The sequence below is a fragment of the Helianthus annuus genome, chromosome 5 (genome assembly GCF_002127325.2).
Source record: "Helianthus annuus cultivar XRQ/B chromosome 5, HanXRQr2.0-SUNRISE, whole genome shotgun sequence".
Classification (NCBI taxonomy): Eukaryota; Viridiplantae; Streptophyta; class Magnoliopsida; order Asterales; family Asteraceae; genus Helianthus; species Helianthus annuus.
This window is the reverse complement of record NC_035437.2, coordinates 59,395,109-59,409,517: the sequence shown is the minus strand read 5'-3', so window position 1 is coordinate 59,409,517 and position 14,409 is coordinate 59,395,109.

The window sequence follows — 14,409 nt, the reverse complement described above, 5'->3', positions numbered from 1 at the left end:
AATTACCATGATCACGATCTTTGCACTAATTATTATATCATCACATTTTATTCAAGGAATAATCATAGAACATTCATGGTGGCATTATTACAATTTCCTTAGTTATTACATGATTGTGACCTTTCACTGATCGTTATATCATTACATTCACTTTAGGGAATGGATAGCTCCACACAACTTTTATTCTGGTAATAAGCATAAATATTCTTTAATAGTATTGCTACTTTATGAGCATATGATCATATATGTATTACTTCCACTATGTTTTACGTGCACATTGTTTGTATACTAAACATATAAAATATGAGACACAACATCGTATTAGCAACTCAAACTTTCAACACTTTATTCTCATATGATCACTCTCTTTATTCGCCTCTTTTGGTGGTCTATCTTGTTATTAGCATGATCATCATTACACGTTTTATAATCGATTTCATTATTTATCTGATCATCATACCATTTTTCAGTTACATCCATGATCACAATAATCAATATGTAGTCACACTCACTTCGAAGAACGAAGGAAAGCCAAAAAATGTTTCATAGCTTTTCATTATATGAAATCATTTCAAACTTTTCATTTGATATTGCTACTTAAAGAGTATATCTAAGGTGTGACCAATGGAAAACTTTATCTTGTTTTTCCTTAAAAACAATCTTCTTTTCTCATTAATATATAATTTGAGAAAAACTTACATGACCGACTTATATAAGATTTATTGGTCAACATATGACGACCTTTCAGAGAGTATGACACACTTTGAATGTCATACGTGAACATATTTATAATATTTTATGAGAGTAATGATAAATCACAAATTTTGGTTTTTCATTTGCTTAATTTATCCAAAAAAAATATCTACATACTAACAATATATAACATGTAGATGACATATATTACAAAGTTAAATCAAGTAATACATAACATTATAACATGTTATCAAATAAAACAAGGTTATAATAAAACCTTATGAAATAATAATATGTCATCACATTCAAGCAAAATATATAAATTATGTATTAACCTATCATGGCATAACCAATCACATGCATATCTTATAATAATATTTGTTGCTCTCACATTAAAAAAAAAATAGAAACATCTATAAAGTATATTCAATACGAAATAAAGAAACCTACTAGTTACACCAAATAATATGTGATAATATCATGCACAATTATCAACTTCTTAGTTGATTTAATTGATATTGAAATATTATGCAATTCAGTTAACACATGTTACAAAATAGTTTTGGTTCATGAATCAACAATTTGAAAAAAATGCGCTTTACGTATAATAAAAGCTAATATCGACTTAGAATATGTTTATTTGGTTTGATCATTCTTATTATTTAAGGCATGTGCTATTAATGTACAAACAAGACAAATAGATTAACAATAATTTTCTAAAGTTACATATTTTATCTAAACATAAGATAGAAACTAATATATGTGCAGGAATACAACTCCATGTTTATCTAATAGCAAAGACCTTTAAAATAATAAACCGATTTAATTTTGTATACAATAAATAAATACGATGCTTAGTTTGATAGCGAGTTCTTATCCCATAATTAAAAGTATAAAGTAATTAAGTTTAAGTAAGATAAAGTATATCTTGAGAACAAAAATACTGAGTTATATGCTATACACAAATAACTTAATTATATAGACATAAAGTAAGATTCATTAAATAATATAATAAAATTAAATAATTGAAACGTTTCATTGAAACTTTTTATATTAATACTACAATTAAAAAAAAACTAAGATAATGAATATTCATTTATATGTTGTGATAAATTTAATTTAATAATACCAATGGTAACTTTTTATCTTCTAATTTAATAATACTAATGGAAACTTATCATCTTCTAATTTAATAATACTAATGGAAACTTTTTCATTTTCCCAATAAGAAAACTTAAAAGAAATTTGAGTGGGTTTTAAAACAATGAAACAATAAATATTCATGGTTGTAACGAAACCCACATCATATCAAACTGGTCAAAATAACACAATAATAAATACAATGCAAAGTGGTATAGATATACATTTAACCTTAATCTAACGCTAGAAACAAAGGTGTACCCATGTTTCTAGTTTTTATAGATTATACAAAAATATTATAACTTTATTTGTTATTTGTTCTTTACTATTATTATTGTTATCATATATATATATATTTTTTTTTTTGGAAGAATGAATAACACATAATTATGTTCAAATAATAATTATAGATTTAACCCAAAAGTTATGAACTACAATATGAGATGAAATTAAACACTTTTTAACGGATTATTTGATTATGATATCTCAACAACAAAAATAAACATAAGATTTTCATCGACCCATTGAAGTAAACCAGCCAAAAACTGAACGTGACAAATCAATTGGATGGTCGACTCACATGAAGCAGTTTCTACATTCTAAAATTTTGTAGCATTTCTTTAAGCTCATTTACTTAGGTTTGAAAACATAACAATATTAGTTATATAAATCTCAATCTATCCAAAATTGTATGAATTATAATATGGATTCTTTGAGAGATTTAAGATGATAAGAATAACGAGTTAATGACATACCTTATGATAATGTGATCCATCATCAAAAGCAACTCGTGCTGATAACGTGTTGCAAAACAATGGCCTAATAGCAACCAATATATGATGTATGTAAACAAGAATTGTAGAGGATCATATAGAGAGAAAGATAGAAAGAAGAATTGAAGAACTTATTCTTATTGATGTATCATACAAATACAATAGTTAGTATTTATAGTGCTTGACATTAATAGAAATACAATAAAGAGATGAGAGTTAAGCATGTGGAAAGTCACAATATTCTAATTCATTCATAACAACTTCAATGAAAGCCAAGGTCCAGAAGTGAAGAGTATATACTAGATATGCTCGTGTGGAGTAGTCACCTTGTGCATATTAATGTCGTCACAAACCAATTTTGAACCCTTGTAACTTGCACTCATCATCTTATCAAAACCATGGTTTGGTCAATGACATGAAGTCATAATAGTAAAGGCTATATTAATCTTCTACGATTAGAATTTTAAAGTATAATATCCAAAAGAGTTTTGAATATATGGATTTCTACACTACCCCATAGTAGGGTCCAGATTAGTGTGCTTGGTATTTTAACCAATAACACGTTCGCAAAGGTTACATGATATGTCAATTTCAACTATTGTTGCAGAGACTATGTGGTATGGTAGCTAATAATATTGATACAACATCATAGTGGAGACCGACTCTGATGAGGTTGTAAGAGCGCCCTTGTACGTTTCTAACAAGCAAACAAAACGTATATTAGAGGGCTCGATGATGCTTCACCGAATCACAATAATAGTTACTTTTTAGTTTATTCATATCTTGGCAATCATATGTTTCTTTTGGGTTTGGGTTAGTGTTACCACTTAATATTCCGTGACGTTTATGTGACCTTCAAGATCTGTTTAGCTTAGATTTTGGTTTATATAAAGTTTACAAGAACTAGTACTTAAATGTCTAATTAGCGTTGATCTCAGACAGAATCCGCTAAAGAGTTAAAAATAAATTAAAGAACTGGTTGTCGATAATCCGTTGCATATTATTGAGGGGTACCACAACCATAGGAAACTGACATCTATAGATGGATCGCCACACCGGGAGCGTATGTTGGTTCAGTTCTGTTTAGACATAAAGGAAAACATGAAAACATACCTGATTGCAGCAGTACAGGCCAACAGAGAATCCAGATGGAGACACAACAATAAGTTTTGACATGATTGTCAACTTGGTCTGGTTCCTCCTTAGGGTGCAATCTAATGATGGTGATGATAAGAAACCGACAAGGGAATCGGTTATGGAGAGGGATGCGAGATTGATGTTATGCGCTATTAGGGTTTGTGAAATTGTCTCACCCTTTAACCTCCACATTATTCTCCTTATATATGCACCCAGGAGGAAACCCTAATCAGTTAATAAGGGTAATTAGGCCCATCAACAATTACCAACTAATTATTTAATAGGATTGTTATATATTTTGATCCATATAATGTAAATGATTATAATGGCTACTAGATTAAATATAAAATAAATATATTTAATCTTACATTCTCCCACTTAGCCGAGTAATCATTTACTATGAGTGTTAGATAAGCCTGATCAGGAGTTAACACTCATTTTAGCCTTAAACAAGTACTATAGCAGAGAAATACAGCCGTTGAATCATTATGCGACTCAGGACCCCCATTAATCATATTATAGCCTTAATTTAAAACCTAATCGTTATGATCAAAATACGCATAAGCCCTTTGTTTGATTTGTAACTTTATTTGTCTATATGCCATTATGCCAATTTGACATATTCTTAGAGACATACAAAATCAAACTGATGAGGAAAATTAACTAATACTTAGCCATTCATAGTACGATATGCAATTGCGCACGGCCATTAATGAATACCCGTCTATGAGCTCTCTTAATAATACTTATGGGTAATAGCCCTTCAGTTATAGGATCCTTAAGCATATCATGAATGTATTCGATACAAAACTTGGTTTCCTCAATTCGTTCATAAACGAATAATTAATTGCGTATCGAAATTTAATGCAGCACCTCTTGAACTGTTACTGTTCAAGGAGTCATGGTAGCTGACTTTATCACACTAATTCTCCAAAACATTAATTATATGGAGTTAATAAACTTATGAGTCCACTGATAAATTTCCAACAACATTTAGTGATTATATTATGTCGTTATAACTTAGGTTGTTGATATCAGTCCATTATGACTCCTCCATGAGATAGGTTTTGTCTACTGACATAAAGATATACCCGAAATTACATTTTGTAATCTTTGAATATCACAAAGTTAGAGTAATAAATCGGTTTTAATTCTCACTTCTTCTTTAAATTGTAGTCTCTTGTTTCTTTTAAAGATATTGTAGTACTCCATTAGATGCTACACATTAATCTAGACATATCTAGTGTGTTGCAATGTGAGAAATATCTAAACAAGTATAGACTTAAACTTACATAAGGCTTCCATTTAATGAAGCATAAGGAAATAATTTCATTTATCCTATTATCCTCTAAAGGAGAGCAGTATTTTGTTACATATGTAAGGACGCATTTAATGTTAAACTTATGGAACGAAACTAATGTCCCATTGGGTCTATCTCGGTACGTTATGATATCTATTACATAAGAGACATCTCTGAGATCTATTATATCAATGTTTGTGTTAACAACGCTTTGACTTATGTAACATATACTTGTCAAAAGAATATCATCTATATAGACAAGTTTAATTGAGTTGCTCCCACTCATTTTGAGGTAGGTTCATTAATCCACTTGATTCTTGATGAAAATAATTACGTTAGCTTTTCATCACATTATGATGTTTGCATTAACCCATACATGGATATTATTAGATTATAAATAAAGTGTTCTTTACCCTTCAGTTTAGAACTTTAGGTTGTTATCTAATGAACATGTAAATGTGTCAGCCATTTGTTAGGGAAAATTGTTTTTTTAATGTTCATCTAATGTAGCTTTAAACCATTATAAGCTACTAGAACAGTGATGATCCTCAAAGAAATCTTTGATAATTTATCTCTTCCTAAGTATAACCTTTGACAATCAATCATGCTTCTTAGTGTCTTAACGCTTATATCAGGATTTGGTTTAGTTATGAACACTCTTAGGTAATTCAATCAAATCCCAAACGTTACACGAACACATAAAATCAGTTTTTTCTAGAAAACTGTTTTATTCCATTCAGATGATTAATTTACGTTAATGGCTTGATTTTAAGAGATAGGATCATTAAACATTTCCAAAAATCCATTTCAACTTCATTAAGGAGGTTATGTAATCATCAAAGTTAGTAGGCTTTTAAACCTAGATGACCTCCTGAGTTGATTATTGGGTTCATTAGAAGTTTTAGTTTTATGGATTAGCTCTTGGTTAGGTTGCTATCATTTTCATTCTAAGTTTGTAAAAGTTGGTGCAGTATGGTGTACAAGAGGTGTAATCGGAGTTAAATTCGGAGTGAAATATAATGACACTCTTCCCCCGGCCTCTTGTATTCCTTGCAAGTCATGATAAGGACTTTGACTGCTCCTAATGACCTTAGAAAACTTTAGGAACTCAGCATGCTTAGGGTCAACATTTAACGACCAACAAATTCTAATAGAGAAACAAGTTAATGACGTTAGTCGTTGTGATTTCTCTTGTTGAGGATTATGTAAGTTTAGGTAAGAAATCTAAGTGTGCCCACAATTAAGCAACAATGAAACTTTTGTAAGAGTAGCATTAGATTTTAAGGAGACAAGTTATGATAGAACAGTGTCAAGATGGAGCAGTGTCTTGTACAAGAGGTGTAAATTTAGGTAATGTAAAATTTTCACTCCCCACCTCTTGCAACTATTGCAAGTTATTATTAAGACACTTAATGCTCCCACTGATCTTTAATATCTCTAGAAATGCTATAAGAGAAGTTTCAATGAGTTACGTGACGTGGGAACCTATCATATATACGTTAGACTTTATTTGATTTCTTTAATGTCTAGATATCATAAGAAACTTTAGGGACAAAGTTAATAGAAATCTTATTAAGTACATATATGAATAGATTTCTTCTAAGACCGTGGGCCATATGCGACAAAATTTAGATACAAGTTGATAGTCTGTTAAATGATAAATGAATTATGTCTGAATATTCTATTTGGAATAAGTTCCACGAATATCAATGAATGACTTATGATGGACCCATACTTATTCCTTAAGCCAAGTCATATTTTAGGGCTTTAACGTCATGATTTAAAATCACTTAAAACGAGATTAGATGAAAAAAATCATCCTCATTAACCATGTTATGATTTCTCATGAATTTTGGTTCTAATGGATGAAAAGTATAAGTCTCATTTTCCTTTCGTCAAATTCTCATTTGCATGATGACAAAAGTTGTGAAAAAAGTAAGGTATCATCTAGTTTCATCTTAGTAATGTTTCTATCTAGATATTTAGAACAAATAAGAGGAGAGTTTAAGATAAGTGTGACTTTATGTTGACTATGCAAACCTCACAATCTTCATAACATAGCCTAAGTAATGATATTGTATTCCGATTAATCTTCAGAATATGTAAGGTATCGAAAAGCGTTGTTAGAAGACTGCTTATTATGGTTCTTATAGCCTTAACAATTAATTTTGTCACTAACTCTCATGTTAGTTATTTGTTTACTTCTGGTAAGGAAACGTTTAAAAACTAGAGTCAACTAATCATGTGTTAATAGGAATATTAAAGAATTATCAGACTTAAATATCATTAGTAAGTGACTATCTAATTAATTTATCCAACTGTTCTTTAGAATGGATAGTCTCGTTGCTTATGCCTAGTCTAATGACATAATTATGCAGTGAGATTTTCCCTTGAAGAGCCTTAACGTTGGGATTAGCACTTGTAATTTGTCTATGGACCTTAGAACAATCCTCTCTTAAGGTTTTAGTGGTTGTAAGGTGAATAACATCTTATTTTCCAGTTTCAAACATTTATTTCTATGTACATATGTTGCTTATCAACACACTCGTTATACTTTGGTATTTTTGAGTGTTATAGTTGATTTATAAGGCATCAAATTGTACAAGTGAAAATCTTAGTATGTAATGTACTGGAAAAATATACTTATCTCCATGTGAAAGCCCTTAACTTTATGGGTCATGGTATTGTACATTGTTATGTATTCACATATACCACTTAGCTTTATAATTTATAATTTTAAATGAAGGCATGCATCTTAGGAGTTCTAGTGATTATTCCACAATTATAGATTAGTCTTAGGAAAGACCTAATCTGGAATAACCTTTTAGTGATAGCACTTATGTTACAGAGTTCTTGATTATCATAAGAGACATCATGTTTGATTTGTCCTATTCATCATGCTCTACTTTTCTTCTGTAGTGCTTTATCAAAAGAGAGCAATAGGATCATCGTGTCTTAAGAGATAATCAAGGATTTAATTTAAGAGATAATTCTTATAGAAACTTTAAGCAAAACATATTAGATTTAGGAATTAGAGTGGATGAGATATAGATTTATAGAAGAAAATTATAGTGAGTAAAATTATGGGTACTAGGAATAAGGCAGACAAAATGATCACAAAAATTAATTGAGGATCATTAATATAAGGATCATTATGTGAAGAGGTTGTGATATGTCTATTACTAACATCAAAATAATAGACTACTTAAAGTTCTACTTAAACGAAGACAAAACAGCTTTGGCCAGAAGTGTAATCATTTAAGCATGTGTGCAAAGTGGTTGTAACAATCAGCTTTGGCCAGAAATTGAGACAATCACTTTACTTATGCACTTGTTAAGTATACCATCTATGAAGGAATTAAATCAGCTTTGGCCAGATATTAAGACATTCATGTTTATGATGCACACTTAACATAGCTTTCGTAATACTTGAACGATAAGTAGATGCATCAAATCAGCTTTGGCCAGAAGTGATACATCAGAAGCTCATTCAACTTAAGCCATTTTGGTTTTGTAAAACATTATTTGATCCTCATTAATTAACTAAGTAATTACAAAAACCAATCATTTAATAGCAAACCACCTGTTAGCGCGGATCGAATTAAATCTTAGTTCACATTAAACAGCCTAAAATAATGAGGTTTCGAGTGAGATCTCGAGTCAGTTATGAGGTCTCGAGTGAGATCTCGAGTCAAGTCTCGACTCAGCTTATAACATTATGAGGTCTTTACTCATTAATGGTCTCGAGTCGCAACCTCAGTGTCTCGAGTCGTAATCATGGTCTCGACTGCTGTGAATTATGAGATCTCGACTCCTTATAAGGTCTCGAGTCGCAACCATGGTCTCGAGTTGTGACCTTTATGGTCTCGAGTCGAGACCTTTGTCTCGAGTTGTACAAATTTAAGCCCTTAGTCGAAACCTCAGTGGTCTCGAGTCGAGACCTTATGATCTCGAGTCAAAATCGTTGTCTCGAGTTGTAAACAATTAAGAACACTTATGATTTCGAGTCGAGTTCTTGTGGTCTCGAGTCGAGACCTTTGTCTCGGGTGGTTAAAACTTATCTCGAAACTTCTGTTACAGCTATTAATGTGAAAACATAACCGAAAATTCGAATTGTTAGGGATTTTGAGATATGGTTTCCTGTTTTAGTGATGATCTAATTTTATCATAATATTTTGAAAATTATAATTGTATATCTTTTAACAGTTTTCGAATGAACTTAATAGATTAAATTGGATCAAACAGGGAAATAACACTCAAAAATCCAAATTATATTCCAAAACATAAAGGAATTTCGAATTTTCCTAAGAAAACATCATGAACCCTAAAATAAAAACATGATTCTGGAACCCGAAACCTGAATTTTAAGGCTTCTAAAACAGATTCCGGATTTGTTGATTTTAACCATTATGATTCCGAGTCATTTAAAAAACATTATTTTCCCGAAAAACATTGATTTCGGCACATATGACCCGAAAACAGTCGTGAGTTTTATTGAGTTTTCAAAACTTCTGTTTTCCAGATTTCAATCCCAGAATAATGGATACGAAACAGAACTGACTAATCAACATATGCTCTGATACCACATGTTGGTTCAGTTCTGTTTAGACATAAAGGAAAACATGAAAACATACCTGATTGCAGCAGTACAGGCCAACAGAGAATCCAGATGGAGACACAACAATAAGTTTTGACATGATTGTCAACTTGGTCTGGTTCCTCCTTAGGGTGCAATCCAATGATGGTGATGATAAGAAACCGACAAGGGAATCAGTTATGGAGAGGGAGGCGAGATTGATGTTATGTGCTATTAGGGTTTGTGAAATTGTCTCACCCTTTAACCTCCACATTATTCTCCTTATATATGCACCCAGGAGGAAACCCTAATTAGTTAATAAGGGTAATTAGGCCCATCAACAATTACCAACTAATTATTTAATAGGATTGTTATATATTTTGATCCATATAATGTAAATGATTATAATGGCTACTAGATTAAATATAAAATAAATATATTTAATCGTACAGCGTAAAGTCCAGAAGATATTTGTTGGTTTTGGAGGAAATTCATTATTCACGGATTATCCATCCCTAGATGGAGGATAAGATTTCAGATAAGATTTCCACTTAATCTTTTCATAGATTAATTTGTTAGGATGGGCCCGTTTTATCCGTCGTTTAACAGATTACCCACAATTAAATTCCCGACAGCTAATTCCAACGGATTTTCTCGGTAACCACATTCACCGACGGATAACCCGGTTGGTGATAATCATTCATTTTGTAGTGAGGTTATCTATACACGTCACACTTTTAAACGTTGACATCTCTCATGACTAACTGAAATTGTGTTGGTTACCTACAATCCGGTGATGACATTCTAGGATCTATTAATGCCTTTATGGTTGTTTTTTAGGATATGCTAAGATTCTACTTAAAAAACTTCAACTTCCTAGCTTCTTGAGGTTTTATTTAGTCTAATGGAAAAAAGATTGATATGGTATGTAACAGTAACTAAATCCTATCGATTCTTGGAACCACTCTTTTAGCGCTATATTTGCTAGAGCCCTTGGTGTATCGCTCAATGTGAGGATGCCTGATAGAGACCGATTTAAAATGGTCAATCTTCAAATGATAGACTCATTGAGTGGGTTATGTGACAATTGGCACAAAACCAGTAATTTCCGTACAATGTTAATTATTATTTAATATCTGCAATTATGTGCTTAACTGTCAACATTGTCTTATTACATGCTATACTTGTGAATTCATGCACGCTTTATACTTCAAATATTGCTTTATGCATTACTTTAAGCGTTGCGTAAGAAAGACTAGTAAACTCACCGGTAAGACACGCTATGTCAGTAATTCTGCAGAAAGCAGTCAGATAATAGAATTAGGGCCTAGGAATAGGTCCAATAAAATACATTAAAACCCAACTATGGATACAAGGGTTAACATATAAACTTTCCAGAAGCAAAACTATGCACTAAAAAGCACCCGAAACGCACTTTAAATGCATAGTTCTGCATAAATCAGCACTAATTCAGCTATAATAAGCTATTTAACACAATAATATCATGAAGAATTTATGTTTTATTGTCCAAAATAACTTACAAAGTGTCGGGAATTGAAACTGTCACAAAAGGTGCTTCACACCTAGTGAAACTGCGCAATTCAGCACTTTAACGAACCGTAACGAACCGATCAACCGGACAATAACCGGGACATCTAAATTTGACTAGAAGTAATGTTTTTATGATATTAAATTAGTATTGGTGCTAGAACACCTTAAAAATCATAAAAACCCCTAAACACACTTAAACTAACTTAAACCCCCTCGTTTGCACTTTAAACCTCCAACTACAAAAAATTTACACTTTACCCCCCTCACCATAACCGGGCCCAAAGGGCCCCACATGACTTTTATTTTTTTATTCAACTATGTCTCCTAACTAGATGGCATAAAATCTATGAGAAAGATCATGATGTTAGAATTTTCTTTATAAAGACCTAAGTGTTTATACATTGTCCATTACACCAAAACTTCATCATCTTCTTCCCTTCTTCCTCCTTGTTCTCGACTCACCTTCACCACCCATTTTCACTTCATTTCCTAGCAATCCAAGGCTACTAGGAGGTGTAAGAAGCTCATCTAAGAAGGTGTAAGGTGCTAGAAGTGGAAGGACCTCACTTTGGAGCTTTTAACCTCTCATTTTCTTCCTTGATCATCATCTTTATTTTTGTGCCACTTCCCTAGCCATTAGAGCTAGTAGTAAGCTTCTTGATCACTAATATAAGTCATGTTTATGTTATGTACAAGTTCCACCATCTAAACAACTTAACTTTTAAAGAAGAAAATGAAAAGATCTATAACATATTCATGAAGAAAATAAGTGATTACATGAATTTTTGGTGTATGTAGTGATGTTGTTGATGTTATATCATGTGTTCATGTTTAGATCAAGTATGTTAAAGCTTGGACCTAAAAAGTTTAAGCATGGATCTTGAAGGATCCATGGTTAAACTTGAAGATGAACATATGAAGCATTATGTGAACATGAAAAATGAATTTTGATGCAAAATCTTGTAATCTTGAAGTAATAAAGTGTGTGTAGAACTAATTTTTGAAACTAAAATTCATGGAAAGTTTGTCAAAAATTTAACATAAAGCTTGTTTTTGAAAGATTTAAAGTTATTAAGCATGGATCTTGAAAGATCCATGGTTAAACATGATGTTAAAAGTAATGATCTTTCTAATGAACATAAAAGTGGTCTTAGAACATGATTTACAAACTTTAAAGACCATTAAACTCATGGATGAGTTGGTTAATAAAATAAAGTTTCATAAAAGTTTGTTTAAAATACTCAAGAACACTTATTTTTGGAAAGATCATAATATGTTAAGTGTGGATCTAAAAGACTACACATTTTTAACAAGAATCAAGTTCACTATGATGTTTCATATGGAAAAATTAGTATATGTTGTTGGTGATTATTGTTGGATAATTGTTTTGGTGTTGAAAAGAAAATAAACACATGTTTTGAAAACATGGGAAACCTCCATTTTTAGGGTACACTATGTCAAAATTTTTATAAAATTTTGACACTTAGAAAAATATAAGTTTTGGTGAAACTTATTCCCTAAAAATATTTACCAAGGTTTCCCTAATTTTAGTAAGAAATTACAAGTTAAGAAATGATGATTTCTTCAAGTTAAAATTAATATTAAGTATGTATATTTTTTTAAGGAAAATATATATATTTAGTGATCACCAAATTTTGTGCTAAGTGTATATTATGTGTATTATATGTAGTAGTGTATTAGGGACTTTAAAATACACTAATACTCCCAAGGAGTATGAATACAAAAATACACATACAAATACATGAGAATACATAAGTATACAAGTATACAAAATACCTCACAAGGAAATACATGGACAAATACAAGAAGATATATTTACAAAATATATTTCTTAACATATTATTGAATTTGGACACTATGGACTTATATATGTATTTTGGACAAAACATATAACTTATACCAAGTATTGGAATTTATACAAAATCGGGTGGATAACAAGAATAACCATATATATATTTTATAACATGACAAAATATATATATTTCATACAAGTCTTAAAAATATATTATTTTTAAGAAATATAATTCCGGAAAGTAATAAAAATCAAAGTATTGATTTTTGGTGAATAATACAAAAATTCACAAGTATTTACATAAAATATAAGTATACTTTCCTAAGAATACTTGTACCAAAATAATATTGAAAATATTATTTCACAAAATACTTATATTCATTCTTGGGAAATAATATAAGTAACATACTTGAAGAGTTAAAAATATAAATTATTTTTAACAACTTATTAACTTGACAAAAAGACTTTATAAATAAATATATATTTGAGAAGGGAAATATATATTTACAAATAAACAATATATACTCAATGGGCAAGACCCGACAAACAAGGGCACGACCCTTACTAAGATTGAACATACAAAGAACATATACGTAAACAAAAGATGGTGACTTGTACTTGTGTGATACAAGTCTAGTGACTAACATTAATAGAACACGTATAGGTCACGACGCTACAAAACCAACCGGTGAAGTTTACGGGGCAGGATACGCAAAGTTGTGAGTTCATGTCCCCACTTTAAACTTTTACTTGTTTTCTAAACTTGGGGAAAATACATCTACTATGGTATGTTGATTACAAAACTAAGGAATGACACTATAGATCATGTGACGTATAGGGTGCCATAAGCACCATTAATCAGTTACATACCAAGACCGTGGAGCAAAAATTAGATCTAATGGGTTTCAGGCAACCACACTCTTGGCCACTCTTTCACCAAGCAGTGCTTTTGTGTCTCAAGTCGTGAATCGACAAGTAAAAATGCCTATGGTTTGGATGCTTCCTATGTCGTTACACATGTTGATGGCCTAGCTAACCATTAGCGATCTCGTATTCCTTACATTTACAGAAGTACTTATTTCATACAATTATATACCATGTTTTCTACAACAAATGCTTAAATGTTTTACACAAAACTGCATGAATTCACACCAACATTATGTTGACGATTTTCCAAAACTTACATGTATTTCAGGTAACTAAAGTGGATGTACGTGCGGTCTTACTCTTGCTCCAGGATGTCGTTTATGTTTTTAGATGTGTTGTGTCAAGACTCCAATGCCTCTTTTGTGGGATTTGATTGTTATGTTCCATCTCGTATGGTGATATAATGATTAAAAACCTTGTGGTTGTCTTTGAAAATAAGTTGTAAACTTTTTAAACAATTATTAGTCGTGTGATGTAAAAACTAAACTTATGTTATGTT